At 37.5% G+C, this 15,776-nt stretch overlaps 1 long non-coding RNA gene across 2 annotated transcripts in view; it reads right to left on the reverse strand.

Moving 5' to 3' along the window:
* The window catches only part of LOC148754879 (uncharacterized), a 239,693-nt gene extending 228,951 nt beyond the window's left edge, over positions 1–10,742 (reverse strand). For both annotated transcript variants that reach the window (XR_016019694.1, XR_016019693.1), the window contains exons 1-3: positions 10,606–10,742; positions 3,122–3,181; positions 2,972–3,030 (exon numbers count right to left, since the gene is read on the reverse strand). This is a non-coding gene — a long non-coding RNA (uncharacterized LOC148754879). The remainder of the gene's footprint in view (positions 1–2,971; positions 3,031–3,121; positions 3,182–10,605) is intronic.
* Positions 10,743–15,776: the final 5,034 nt, after the last annotated feature.

Consider the following 15,776-nt stretch of genomic DNA (forward strand, 5'->3'; position numbering starts at 1 on the left):
AGTCTGGCTAATTTGATGCACAATTGATGCTAATTTGACTATGGTTAAAAACATTTGGTCCTCAGAAGATCATTACTGTTTTGTGACCGTGTACATTGTTTAACAGTGGATTGTTTTGTGTGTAGGTATTATTGTTAAATCCAGGCACAGAATAGAAATCATAAATTAGAATGCACATTAGATGTGATCATGATGACTTGGCAAAGGTCTGTGGTCCTAGGTCTACAAATGCTGGTGAGGAATTAACAGGAAGTGGACCATTTGACACCTGCACTCTACCTAGCGGGTGTTAGGAAAACATTTTGACTCCAACTGTAAAGGTACCCCTGTGGAATCTGCACTCACCTCATTCACACAATTGCTCCCTGGACACTGAATTTCTAAAAGTAAGTCTCCCCTGGAGCAGGAGCATCAGGGTTTGCTTGGGAGCACCGCACAGGTGAGCACCGCACAGGTGAGCACCACTCAGGTGAGCACCACACAGGTGAGCACTGCACAGGTGAGCACCGTACAGGTGAGCACTGCACAGGTGAGCTCTGTACAGGTGAGTTCCGCACAGGTGAGCACAGCACAAGTGAGCACCGCACAGGTGAGCACAGACCAGGCTCCGGAGGCACTGCTACTTGGGAGGAATCACTTCACCCATGTATCCATTATTAAAAATTGAATTCGGTTTGGTCAGTTTCCCCCAACATCTTTTAAGATGTGTCCACACTCAACTGCTTGAGCTTTGCTCTGGGTACCTGCTGCCTGAAATTGTTTACGGACTGTTCTTTGCCTTATTTCCAAGGCTGAGGAACAGAAAGTAGCCTCTATATTGAGGAGGTGGAAGTTAAGTACACATTTATTTTTTACCGTGACTTGTTCAGAACCACATTCTGCAAAAATGCCTTATTTCCTTTATTGTTGCTTCTGGAAACAAAGTTCTGTTAAAACTGTGTTAGTTTGAATATAAAATAAATTTTTAATAGGGCTTATTTTGAAAATTCTGAGTTTAATTCAAATGAAAAGTTATAGGTAACCTCACTGATAAATACAGTTGCAAAACTAAATAAAGTATTAGCAAATTATACTCATCGATATACAAAATATAGCACTACTTTATAAGCAACAGTGGATCTAGGAATGAAAGGATTTTCCAACATTGGAAAATTTACTTATGGAGGTCATTGGCATATAAGTAATATTTAAGTGGTTGGTAATAAAGAACATTCCCAGAGAAAGATAAATTAGATAAAGAGAAACCAATTTCCAAGAATGTGACCTGCAACATTTAAACCTTTTTCAAAGGAGACCCCAAAGGAGAAGCCAATGAAATGGGGGTGGGTGAGAAAGAGGGATGGGTGGTGTCAAGGTATCCAAGGGAAGAAAATGTTTCAAGTGGTCAAGTGCTGAGAGATCAAGGAAGATGAGGACTGAGAATGAGCTATTAATTCAGCACAGTGGTGATAGCTGGTTATGTGATAAACACAGTCTCCATGGAGTGATGGTAGGGAAGCCTAATTGGAATGTGTTAAGAGCAGATGTGAAGTGGGAACTAAGAGAAGTGAGGAAATGGAGTTGAGACCATAGAAAACTAATTTAAGAAGTTAGGCTCTGAAGGGAACAGATAAATGGAGGTGGTAGCTTGGCTCCTTTAAGACAAGTGGGGTAATAGAAAGGTTTTGTTTGTTTGTATTTTGCTTTAGATCATTTATTGTTTAAGGATGATAGGCACTGGACATCCGTTATACCAAAGGAAATAATCAGTGAGTAAAAGTTTGATGATGCAGGAGAAAGAAGAGATAATTATGGGAGCAATGTTTTCTCCCTCAGCCAAACACTGCCAAACTCCAACTCAGGTGAAACTCAGCTGTCTGCCAAGCTCCTGAATTCAAGCAGCTGAACAGTGGGAGAAAAATACATAGCTAGTCTCACTTATAAAATCCATGACCACAAACCTCAAAATATCACTTAACATGAACAAACAAGCCTATTATACATGCTCCCCTACTATGATGACTTCTCATGACTTCTCCTCTCTCCACAATAACTACATCACATATTCTCCTCTCTCCAAAAACTTACTCATGTCCTTCTCCTTCACTCTTATGTAGTTGCTTGCCTTGTCTAATACATCGTGGGGAAAATAGAAGCTATTAGACAGACATTCTCTCATCTTCCTGCCACCAACTCTACCAGCTTTTCTGCACCTGACTTCTTTCTTCTGTCTCTCCATGTGGTCCAGGCCCCACTTCATTATAATAGTTAGGAAACCGGCAGCACAAATTAACACAGAAAAATTTAGACTTTCTTAGAGGATATAATGAACACAAAGAACACTGAAAAATTCACAAAAACTATACACAATAAAAATTTGACTAAAAATAATGGAATATTACAATCTCCTTGAAAAGGTTAGATTTGCAAATTTGACCTAGGAAAATTAGATTTGGTAATAATGCACCCAAATAAAGGTCAAATACTATGTTCCATCATCAATAAAAATCCTCATTATAACATTTACACAGAAAAGCCATCCTCCAAAGAAAATAATCTCAGAAAAATAAAATTGCAAAGTTAGCATGGTTAACCCTTGAACAACGCAGGGATTAGGGGCGCGCGACCCACCACATAGTGGAAAATGTGCATATAACATTTAACTCCCCAAAAACTAAAGTTGCCCCTCGGCCTCCATGGGGGTTGGTTCCTTTTCCCTTATAGACTTTTTCTATTTCTCTTGTAATAAATGTCCTTTAATGTTCAATCGGAAGAAACTCAGTGTCTCATTAAAAACTGATTTCAAGCCATTTCCTTTTCCAAATATTTGATCATTTAAAGAGTTTGTGTTTAGCTTTTATCCTAACAAAAAGCTAAACACATTGGAAAATCAACAGCTCTTCTTGGATCCATAAGAGAGGGGAGAATGCAGGACAAATCTCTGCCCCCAAGGTTGGAGAAACTGACAGGCAAATACAGGGTCATGGCTTACCAGAGCAGAAACTCACTTAGCAGAAACCACCTTGGGAACCGGTGCCAGGGTAGGAAAACCTGAAATGAAATTGACAAATTGCAGGAAGTTCAGTGTGTAAAAAATCCAGAGGACTAGTCATAGGAGCCCCCACAATTTTGTGAGACTTACCTGTCGGAGCTCAGAGAAGGTTCCCACAGTAAATGGTGAAGAAAAATCCCCTCCTGCTTCCTGCAGGGAGAAGGAAAAAGGAACCATTTTGAAATACGCCAGGGCACTCTGTTCTTAAAGAGGCTTTCCCTCAGGAGAAACCAGTTAAGAAGAACCTAACCTGCTAGAATATTATTACAAACTAACTCACCTAGGGGAAGAAAATACCCATTGAGTCAGCTCTAGCCTTCCAATTTGGGGGAATGGAAATACCCAACTCCAGCCCACTCTAGCCATCCATTCCCACCTAAAGGGGGAGAAAAAATTAAGAAACACTTGTGAAGTTTATAGTCCAGAGGCACAGGTTCACTTAAAAACTGAAACCTAATCATAGGACTATAGAATGCTCCCCCATGCACATACTTTACCACCACTAAAGGCCTATTTACAGCACTTCCTTTTACTGAATACATTACATCCAGCTACAAAAAATCAATCAATCAATCAATCAATAAATAAAAATTATGAAGCATAGTAAAAGTAAAAACTAAAACCAAAAAACCCCCAGTGCCTACATAGTATTCCAATAGATGAATCCATCATATTTTATTTAGACAATCTCTCACCCATTTTGTTTAAATGTTTCATTATTCTGAAACAATAAAACCCTTGCACACCTGTAATTGTCTAATCAGACAATAAATTTCCTTAGGATATATTTCTAAAAATCATTTGCCAGTGTTTGAAAATAATAGATTATCAGTTACTTTAATAAATAACTCTGGCAGAGAAAGGGATGAGTATCGGGATAAAATTGGAAAGAGGAGAAAATCAGTCAGTTTAGGAAAATTTGTGACCACATATTTTTTTTTCTCTTAAAATGTTTATCTTTAGTTTTTGAATATGGTAAAAAAAAATCCTTTGATTTCTAAAAATACATATAGAACAATAAGCCTACCTCTCATATGTCTCCCGATTCCCAGTTCTCTCCCTAGTTTCTTATTTATCCTTTTAGATATTAGGGTGAACCATACAAAAAGCCATTTCTGTAGCTCAAACACAGTTTAAAGAAATGCAATGTGGTTTCACCTAATATTACATGGATATACATTTACTTTTCCAAATATTTGATCATAATACTCAGTGGCTTTGTCATATATATCAGATGTTTTGCTATCAACTTCTTTCCTTAGTGGGGACAAAATATCTGAAAATCAGGTTTTAAAAATTAAAACTGCCAGGAATGTTAGATAAGTAAAGTAGAGGATGTTTTGGGTGTGGTGTTATTCATTTCCCTAAAATGAATAACGGTTTCCTTTAACTCGAAGAGGGAGTAACACTTCTGAAGTCTATAACTTACATAAACAAATGGTAAGAAAACATATTGTCTGAAGAAAATCTATTAAGAAAACCCAATGGTTTCCTCGGAAATCCTAGAAAGCCCAGCCTCTAGCTATGCAGGCATTCAGGCTAGAGGGCGCTGTGGTCCAATCCTAATGTGTTGGTTCCTGTAGCCAGGGTTTGGGAATAAAATTGCCTAGAATAGTTTTTGTACCAATAAAGAACTATGGGTGAATAGTTTGTCTATTGTGACCCCATTTCCTGAAGTAGCTTTTTTTTTTTTTTGCTAGAAAAGCAGGAATAAATTACTAAATCTTCTTAGCTGTACAAGTAGAATAATATCTTTTCAAGAAAAATTAATATTAATGAACTGGAAGAGACCTTAAAGATCATCTAAGTCCGTGGTTCTTAACAGGAAATTATATCAGTATTGCCTGTGTCATTTTGGGTAATTGTCCAAAGTCAGCAAAATGATTTATTTTTCAAGTTGGAACCCAGGCCTTTGGTCTCTGCAGCATTGGAAAGTGATTCCTTCTATATTAGTTGTCTAGCTTTTCCAAATTACTGCTCAGTCTCCTTCTCTTAGGAGACACTTTTTATTATTCTCCCATAAAAGTACATCCGGAATCGCTACAACCTGGTCAACTCTGTGAATCCATAAATACATTTCCTCACTCCTGAGCCATGAAATAAATTTATCCAGTATAAATTTTGTCTATTCATGTATTGGGTTTATTTTGACCTTCCCTTACCTCTTTGTTGCGTACATGTGTTCCTGTTAGATTCTAACTTAAAAGCATGAGGCTGAGTGTTAAGCTGTTCATTTCAATGGGAAAATACATTCCTGTGTCAGATTAGAAAATGATTGGGCTTCCAAGCCAGATCACCAAAAACAATGTAATCTATAATTTACCTGAACCGTGATGTGGATGATTCTTTTTCAATTATACCTCCATGCCACCAAATAAGCACTGAATAGACATGGATTGGAAAATTCTAATATGGTCCTGATATGGGACACCAGCAACAAAAAGTTTCTCTTAACTTCAGTAGGAAGCGTGACCGCTGGCTATAGAGTCAAAAAAGGGTTTTTGGGCTTCAATTGCAATATTCACTCACTGTATTTGAAGTAACCCTAGTCCTCAGGTGTATTCTTCTTTTTGTGTTCAGTAGACATTTATTCTGAAAAATGATATGTAGTGGATCTAAAGCTAACAAAAGAATGGAAATATAACAAAATTGAAGTGGGAGCAGTTAGTTCAGAAAGTATTTAGTTTAGTAATTAATTGAGCTCAGCCAAAGTAAGTCAGCCTACAAAACAGTCCAGGTTCTCCTACCCGGCCACCCCAACTGTTTCCTTTTATTTAAAGTGAGCAGCAAATATGTCAGGAGCATTGAGGCAACAAAAAGAAGAAACCTAGAAGGTGTTCCTAAATGTTGCCACAGCATTCTCAGTGTGGAAGCAAAAGACTATGGGCAGAAATTTAAGATGGAGAAGATAGCAAAGGTTAGCTGGGTGCTTTTGGTGAGAAGTGTGGTCAGTTTCTATAGCCTGGTTAGGTGGCGTTTGTTCTGGTTCACTTATAAATGATTATATGAGATTTTCCTAAAAGCAGAAACAATATAGCTGCTGTTTTTACCAGTTTACGTCACCTCAGAAGCAAGAACATTCCTTGACAAGGTTAAAGATTACAGGTGCCATTTACATTCCTAACCCCCTGCCAACTGCCTCTCAAATTGATGATAAGGTTGCCAGTGATGAGGCAAGGAAGTGTGGATGGATCAGTGAAATTCCACCATCACTAATGGAAAGCAAATTCCAATGTCTGGTCCAGTGTCAATGAATCAACCATGTTCTATTTTTAAGGAAAATACAATAGTATTTATTGTGTGGACCATGGTTCATTAACACAATTTTTTTTTCAGAGTATTAGTATGTTTGCTTATAAGTGGATGGACGCGTATTCACTGCACAAAGACAAATGTTCTTATGCTGAGCAGAAGGTAGACACCGCTGGCATTGTTTTCTCTCTTAGATGAGTTTTGCTGTATGGGTGGAAGGAATATGGAGGGTAATAGGGAAATAGCAAGAATGGATTATGGAACAGGTAGCATACGTTTCTTGGTAGCTGGTTTACATAAGACTAAATGCAATTACTTGTTCCTCTGACTCACCAAAGTTCCTCATTCCAAGATGCAAGGTCTGCATCTGGCTGTGTGACAAAGGTAACTATGTAAATCAAATGTCTCTTTCTTCCAATATAACAAAAACTGATAAAGATGGAAGTAGTCCCCCAAATTAGGAGATATATATATAGTAATATATGGTACATATGCTATATATGTAGCTATGATGCAAGCTACAATAGTCTTGGGGTATAGTTACTATAAAAGTCCAAATTTAGACTTGATCAAATGAAGAGAAGGCACAAGCAATTATCAGTGGCATAAAACAGAACTTGGCATTGAAAAATCTGAAATGAAGTCCCTGCTTAGAGATGTTGATTAGTCACTTAATCCCTCTAAGCCTTATTTTCTACATCAGTCAGTTAAGAATAATATGTTACTGCAGAGGTGTTTGGGGAGTCGAATGACATAATGAACATGTATATAGTTTGTGTATAATGCACTTATATACTTTTGTATAAATGTTTGTAAAATGCTCCACAAATGTTATTTAAAAACATTTAAAGAATAAAATCCAAGACAACTTCCTGGCTGAGCAGGGCTTTGAGGAATTATTTACGTAATCAGGAAAGAACAACACCAGATATTGAACTTGGCACAATTGAGTATGAGACAGTCACCATCCACGGTCACTTCCGAGGCCACCGTACCTACTCCAGGATCCCCGGACCCTCTGGTTATGGGAGACCAACTCCGCGGAGACCTAGGGTTCAAGGGGAAGGTCTTCACACTCTTGAACAATTATGACTAGTTGGTTTCTTCAGTCATTCTCCGTACTGGGTTCTGGAGACACAGAGAGGACTAATAGCCAAGGCACCTCCTCTTCTGCGCTTAGAGTTTAGTAAGAGAGACACAAATTAATCCAATAATCACCCAAATATATTTTTAAAACAGTGAAAAGCCTTTAAAGGAATAGGTCAGGAGCCCCTGAAGCACGTAAGAGATGGACTTGATCTATTTTGCTGTTGTCAGGAAGATTTTCTAGGGAAATAACATTTGGGCTAAAACATGAGATGATTAGAAACACCTAAATGAAGTTGGGTGGGTTGGGGAGGATGGTTGAGACAGGCAGAACTGGAAGGAGGAAGCATTGATAGAGCCAGAGGCTGGCGGCAGTAGGAGAATCGAGCAGGAGCTAGTCTTCATGACCACAGCAATGACAGATTAGTTTTTAAAAATAACACTGTGGAGAGTGAATTGTAAGCCAGGGGAAGAAGAGTAAATAACAGTAAATTTGATTAGCATGGTAAATTTGATTCAATGAAAAGAATTTGATTGTTTTAAAAGAGGTATGGGTGACATCCCATATCTATGGATTAGATTAAGAGAAAAGGTTTAGAAATAGCCTTGAGGCGTTCCAACTTTTAAGGTCTCAATAGAGGAGTGTAAGTCTAAAAAGAAGAGATAGGAAGGTTAAAAGGGACATAAGGAGTCACCGAAAAAAACAAAAAACGCTACTGAGTGGTCAAGATGAAAACTGAAAAAATGTTCATGGGACTTAGTGACATGGTGGTCATTAATTAGCAGGACCTACATTAGAAGGAGAGATGGGGACAAAAGTCAGGTCAAAGAGTGATAGTGAGTAAGGAATAAGGAAATGATAGGGAATAAGGAAATGGGACCACTTGTTTAATAATTTGGTTTTGAAAATAAGAAGTAAAAGATCACAGTATGTAAGGGGGAAGATAGGCAGGGAAATAGTGGGGAACATTTTATTCACTCCTCAAGTCATAAGAGTCAGTCCCTTAGTCTATTGGTCTAGAATTTCTTTTTCCTTTTAATGTGGGCTGTTTGGTTCCATCCAGACGATAGCCTTAGACACTATAGCCATATTTGAGGAGGAGAATGGAGATTGAACTAATATATATAGACTCCAAAATAAAAATAGTGGGTTATTCATTCACTCACTAGCTGCTACCAACAAGCCCCACACCAAGGTTTACAGTTTCTGAAAGCCACTCTCAGTGGTATGGCTCTGGAAGGAAAGAAAGAAAGAAAACAAAACAAAACAAAACAAAACAAAAAAACGATGTACTATTTCTCCACATAGGTCTGGGGCTTCCCTCTTATTCACACTTTTCTCCACAAACAACTATGCAAAGCCATGTCTTGTTCCCTCCTAACATCTCTGTGTTCTCTGGCTGTTCCCTCCTAACTAACTATCTCTGCCTTCACTGGCTTGGAAACTTCCACTTCTGTTTTGGGCCTTAGACAGGCATGGGCCCTGGGGGCACCACTACATTCTCCGTTCCAGTCATCATTCCTCACTCCTCCTCCTCTCACTGTAGAGAGACTGCCGCCAGCACATAGTCACTGGTGTGATGGTGGCCTGTGCTGTGGCTGACTGAGATGAGATCGCAGCCCCTCTTGCCGCTCTGTCAGTTCTCTACTGCCACTCACTGATAATAAACCACATGTCAAGGGTTGGCAATTGGTGCTTGTCTTTCAGGCCATGCTGAGCCCAGCTCCTCAGTATAGATTCAACGTCTTCTTATAGACCCTACTGCCTCTTCTTGGAAGTTTCCTTCTAGCTGAAACTAGTTGTTAGTGGGGAACGTGATATATCCAGGTGTAGTTTAAAAATGTAAATTTAATTTCCACTACTGACCTAATTCATTGGCTAATAAACTGAAACAGTTAGAATCCCTGAGGATCCCAAATATTTTATAAAATTAAAAAAAAAAATTTAAAGAGTGTTTTAGAAGCCATTTCCCTGATTCTTGGGTACTGAGCTCTCAAGTGAATCCTGAGAACAAAGATAAGGGTTGTATCTGTGGGAAATGTGTTGGCATCTGTATTTGAAATGAAACAATGACAAATAATTTGTACGTGGTATCAATGTCTTTTCCAATTAAAAAAATGATCCATAACTGAATGTAGAAAGTTGTGCACTTTAAAATACAAAGTAGGACAAAAGTCATCAATGGATTTTACTGAAGAGAATATATGAATGGTAAATAAGCACATGAAAAGATATTGAACTTCATGAGCCATCAGATATGCAAATTAAAACCACAATGAAATATCACTATATTTCTATCAGAAGAGCTAAAACAAAAAGTGACAACACCAAATGCTGGTGAGTATGTGCAAAAACTAGATCACATATACAAGGCTGATAGGAAATAAAAAGGTACAGCCATTCTGGAAAAGAGCTTGGTGATTTCTTATATAACTAAACATGCAATTACTCTTTAACTCAGCAGTTGCAGTCTTGGATATTTATCTCAGAGAAATTAAAACTTATGTCAACCAACGGATCCCTCCTATTGCCTTTTACATAGCATGCATTTTCATAGCAACTTTATTTGTAATAGCCAAAAACTTGAGACAGCCCATAAGTTCTTCAGCAGATGAATGGTTAAAGAAACTATGGAACACCTATGCCATGGGATATTAATCAACAATGAAAAGAAACAAATTACTGATATTAGCAACAACTTATGTGGATCTTCAGAGAATTGTGCTGTGTGTGTGTGGAAAAAAAGCCAGTTCTAAACGTTACACAATGTATGATATGATTCCATTTATATGCTACTTTGAAATGACAATATTTTAGAAATGAAGGGTAGATTAGTAGTTGCCAGGGGTAAGGGATGGTGGCCAGAGGCAGAGAGAGGGAGAGAAGTAGATATAGTTATGAAAAGGCAACAGGAGGTATCCTGTGGAAATGGAATTTTTCAGTATCTTGACTGTGGTGATAGATATGGGAACTGCATAAAATTGTATAGAACTAAACACACACACACACACACACACACACACAGTACAAGTAAAATTGGGGACATCAAAATAAGATCAGTGGATTGTATCAGTGTCAATATACTTGTGATGATATACAACAGTTTGCAAAATGCTACCATTGAGAGAAACTGGGAAAAGTACAAACAGTACCTGTATTACCTCTTACAATTGACTGTGAATCTATATCAATAAAAAATGTCAAGTAAAAAAGAATACAAAGCGAATTTTCTTACCACAATCTTTACTGCCATTGGTTTCTTTTCTGGGTAAGGCATTCCTCTACGCAAATTGTGATGAGGAACGATGATTAGTAAGCAAATATTTTGCCACACATAGATTAAGACAGCTGTGTTAATAGGAGATGCCACCACATGAGCTGGAAAATGATAGTTTAAGCATTTTTTAAATTCAGGTAGTCGATGAATACTTTATAATCTTTTCAAATAATATGCAAGTGGCCAATTTACTACATGAAAACCACAACTATTAATTTTTCCCCAATGTTGCTTTTGTGGTAATCTACTTCTATGAAAATGTCAGTAGAACTTCCATCTGGGCAGGAGTTTGCAAAAGACTCTTTAACTTGCCTAACAGAACTTTGATTTTGCTTCCTATGCAAATAGCAGCTACATGAGGAGTACCTATCAATTTATACCACAGAATTCTTGGATTTTAGGACAGGACTTTGTTTTGAATTCTCCTCTCTGCTCCTCTTCTCACAAGCCCATCTGGGACGTTTGAATCATGAGAGGGGAGCTCACTGCTCCAGTTTCTCAGCAGTTTACCACTGCAGCAATCAGAGCACATAAGGAAAAAAAAAAGCCATTCTGTTAGGATTTAATCTAACACAGACATACTTTCACCAGTTTGACTTAACCTTTTCCCTTCTATTTTAGAAAGGGCTGTTGTAAGAAACAGCCATATGAAGACTGTTTCTGCATTTCCTTAGACTATGAATGAATATGCTGCTTACCATATTATTAAATGTCTCAGATGTGATGCTTTTTGTGAGAAATTGTTCTTAGAATGTTGAGGAAAACAAAATGTCCCTTTGCATACAAAGATGTAATTCCTTAGATTAGATAATGAGAAATATATAATCCAACATGATTTATTTTGATCCTAACTACCAAGAAACTCAGATCTACGTTTTCTGCTTATTTATTTCTTTTAACCTAGCTATAGATATTTTCTCCTCCCTCCTTACCCTATTTCAATATAATTTGTCTTAAAGGTAGCATTTTTTCAAATTTTACCGAAGATTTTGGCCAACTTAAATTCATTTAATTCTAACAATGTAATATTAAAATCATTTTTATAATATTACTTTAAACATTATTTATTTTAATTATTTTTACAAAAAGATAAGCAATATACTAGAAGGAAACAGATGTACCAAAAGGACACACGCAGGATTACTTAACGTATTTGTGCTTACATTCACGTTGAAACTTAAGCTTCAGAAATGTTCAGTTCTCTATTTTAACAACTTCATGCATGTCTTTTGATCTAAGAGAAATTGATTGCTTGGATCTAAATTCAAATTGCCAAATATAACTCCTATAGTAGATCTAAAGAGGAAAAAAAAGAAATACCCTGCCCAAGATTTTCCTGAACAGTTTCTGGCCCCAAATAAAAGAAATGACTACTATATAAATATATTTTCTGCTTGGGTATAAGCAAAATTACAAAGGAAGAAAAATGAAGTTGACTAAAAGGCAATGTATTCATAAAAAACTGACTAGGATGCAATAGTCCATCAGGTCACCATTGAAAGAATCACATTTATGATCTGCTAGTTTGCAAACCAAAAACCAGTGATAAAGGACATTATATAATACATTTCTTGGTTTTATGTAGCCATCTTTTCTCTTTCCTGCTACCATGAGTCCGAGGATAGGTAATAATTCAAATGAGCTGGTCTAAGCCGCTATCTGAAATCTATTTTCCAATTCCCCTCCATCTCCATTCCCTTTTCTTATATTAAAAGTAACAACTATCAGCATTTCAGAGAAACTCTGGATAGAGACCACTGAGCCATGTGGCGTCCCAGCCTGATCTTCTATTTACCCTTCAAGGGACATTTTCATCTTGGGGCTCTCAGCTATGGTTTTCCTTGGTTGTCTTTTGACAACAGTTCCCAATGTCAACAGTTCCAGGTGGTGAGTCTTAGTAACTTCTCTGGTTTACTGTGGCCTTCCTTGATGAGTGCTCTTGCAAGTGATAGTTCCAATTAATGGTGGCCGTCCTGTCAGCAGTATCCCTCACTTCTGGTCATGTTCACCATGACCCTATATCTTAACAGAAGCTGACTTATTCATGCCAGGACAGCCAGTGCTCAACAAAGGAGAGCCCAAGCATTTTTACTCTGCTCATTGAAAAAATTCCAGATCTAGACCCCTTTACTCATGAGCTTTTTGCTCCTCTTCATCTTGTTCCTGGATTCCTGGAACAAGATGGATTCCTGCTGACTTTTGGACCCATAACTGATTTGATTTTTCTGATTTTGACCACTAGCACTCTTTCTTAGACATGTACTACAGACTATCTCTCTGGATGCCTCTAATTCCTGTAGTTAAATAGTAACCACCTTGTGTAGTGCCTCACAGGCCTATCTCATGCTACCTTCAGCCTCATTATAGGGCTCTACAGCTCTTTCGAGGATTATATTCCAGGCCTCTTATGAATGTTAATTTCCATTCCTCTTGGAATGCTACTCCTAGTAAGGACAGGAAGGGCAGTACTTAGAACTGCATTGTGGACTTTCTCCTGCTCTTTCCTGAACCAGGGCCTAAGCCTACTCTTGTCACAAATGAGCCCTCAGAACATTTGAGAATGTCCATCCAGGGGATGCTGTGCAGACTCCATCACTTCCCTGTATCCAATTCAGATTGGCAGGCAACTTGACCAAACACCCAAATTCTTTTTCCATTTTTCCGCTTACCCAAGGCACTCATCCATATTGAGGCACGAGAATATCCTTAGCTATTTCATAGTTCAGCAAGCTGGATAAATGTTTTGAACTCTTATGTTAAAATTGGTCACCACTCATTCTGATTTTAAATATTCCTCTTAGATGGTTCCAGTCACAATGACCTCTTTGCAGTTCCTCAAGTTGGTAACAGGGCTTTTCAGGCATAACATGATCAGCTTCTGCTCACTTCTCCATTCTCATCTTTTTCCACTTCGTTCTCACTCTAGCCATGCTAGAAACCATGTCTTTTGGTTTCTCTAATGCTATCACTAAGAACCAGGTTTCACATTTGTTTGTGCTTTTGTCACATTATTTAGCCCCTAGCTCTTATTCATACTTATAACAGTATCTCCTTAGATTAAGTTTGCATTGTATGGTTCATCTGTGTGCATACCAGGTGGAGAGCTACAGAATATCATGCTTTAATGGGAATTAAAATGATATCTGTTTAGCACTTTCAAAATGTTTTCCTGGTTACATCTGTTTACTTGATGATCTTCACCAGTAGACTATAAGCTTTGTGAGGTCAGAGGCTGTGTCAACATAGTAAATAGTCAATATATATTTGTTAAATGAATGGATAATGAAACTATCATTTTCCAATAAATCCTCCCAATCAATTGTCTCACTTTCACTTAGATTGGTTACGCTACAGGTATATTGACACTCTTTTGTGAACATAGAAATCCTACTCTTCCAGTGTTGCTGGACCCTCTCCCTACATCAGTCTTACAGCTGGGCTTTACCTGTTTTGACAGTGAGACGTAAAATATGGTTGCCTTGTTTTTAAGTAATTAATTTCTTGAAAAAAGTTAAAAGCTCAGATAGCAAATACATCAGCATATAGGCTTCAACTGAAAGGGAATTGAAAAGCCATTCCATTCTTTATTCTTATGTATGAAAACGTTGACTTTGACAGTTTATAGTCCAAAACACAGAAACCTCAATGTTGGCAGACAGTGTTATCTGAAAGGCAATGTCTGACCAAATTCTGAATTCTTATCTTATTCCCAGGAAATGTCTTCCCTATCAGTCACGTTTGCTATGATTCTACCATAAGCTTGAAATTGAGGGGATTTTTCATAAATAGTCTAATTTTTTTTCTTAAGGAAGCTTTAAAAGCAATGTTTTTGAGAGTCGGGGGAACTGGCACTGAGAATATTTCAATTGTTTTTCTCTGACCAAAGTCATCCTCAGTTTTGCTGAGTCACCAACCATGCTATGCTTTGCTTTTTGCTCTCACTGAAATATGTTTATACATCTTACCAAAATAGAAACAGTCACTGTAATCAGATCTCTTGGAAAGGAAGGAAACATTGGCCCTTCCTTCACAAGAGGATGTTCGTTCACAGGAACAAATACCAGCAGTAAGTCCTGACCGAAATATCAAGAGCGTCGGTTCAATTTTTATTAGATTTCTGTATCAGAAGGGGTTTAAACTACTTCAGAAGGTTCAAAACCTGTTGAAGACTAAAATACTAATTTTTTTCTCCAAGTTTGATCTTGAGTTTATCACATTGAATTAATAGATTCAGTTAATCAAACATTTGAAGATATACCATTTGATTTTTAAACCTTTAATAATAAAAGAAACCATTATTTTAACCTCTAACTTCAAAAATTCAGATTACCTTTGAAATAGTTTTTCTTTTTGTTAATCAAGGCAACTGCCTGAGCAAATATATTCATCTTATTCAACATCTTCAAATCTTCAAAGATTGCCCTGAGACCTGAGATCAGAGCATTATAACCACAGATCTTAAAATTCTCAGATCAGTCCTAAGATCCTGGAACATGCCTAAGTCAAGAGCCAGTATGGGAAATGGGGGATGGAGTGTGGGGATGATTTAGCGAAGCAACAAGACCATGCCCATGGGAACAACATATAGAAAGAAGAAGTGTCGATGGTGAGGACAAAGAAAATGTGACAGATTGCAGTCTTAAGTTGAGCCTCAGACTGTCTTAGGAAACTGACCCAGAGAAAGCCATCTGGACAGGTACTTCATCAGCATTTCTGAGGAGTGCAAGCCCCAGTCATGGGTTGTTTTGTTTATTGCTTTGAGCAAAATGACCTCCTTTCTCACCTTACCTTGCACATGGCTATCATGTGTATCATCTAGTTACACAGCTGTCTTTTTTAAGCTTTTTGAAGCAAGCATCTATGTCTTAAATAATTGGCACCACCATGCAACTGTGGTGGCACAGAGCAATATGCAAAAAAGATTTGTTAAATCAATGAATAAATGATTTTTTACAAAACTTGAGGTTCAATGTAACAAATCACAAGGAAAAGTATTATCTGCAACATATTTCAATCTATACTATTAGATTATAGACAACATACAATTTGTTACTGGATTACTACTTCTAAATGCATCAATTTAAAGAAAACACTAATTCACCAAAAGAAAATGCAAGACAATGGTTTTA

Source organism: Rhinolophus sinicus, chromosome 17, assembly GCF_057876585.1.
Source record: "Rhinolophus sinicus isolate RSI-liver-muscle chromosome 17, RSI-T2T, whole genome shotgun sequence".
Taxonomy (NCBI): Eukaryota; Metazoa; Chordata; class Mammalia; order Chiroptera; family Rhinolophidae; genus Rhinolophus; species Rhinolophus sinicus.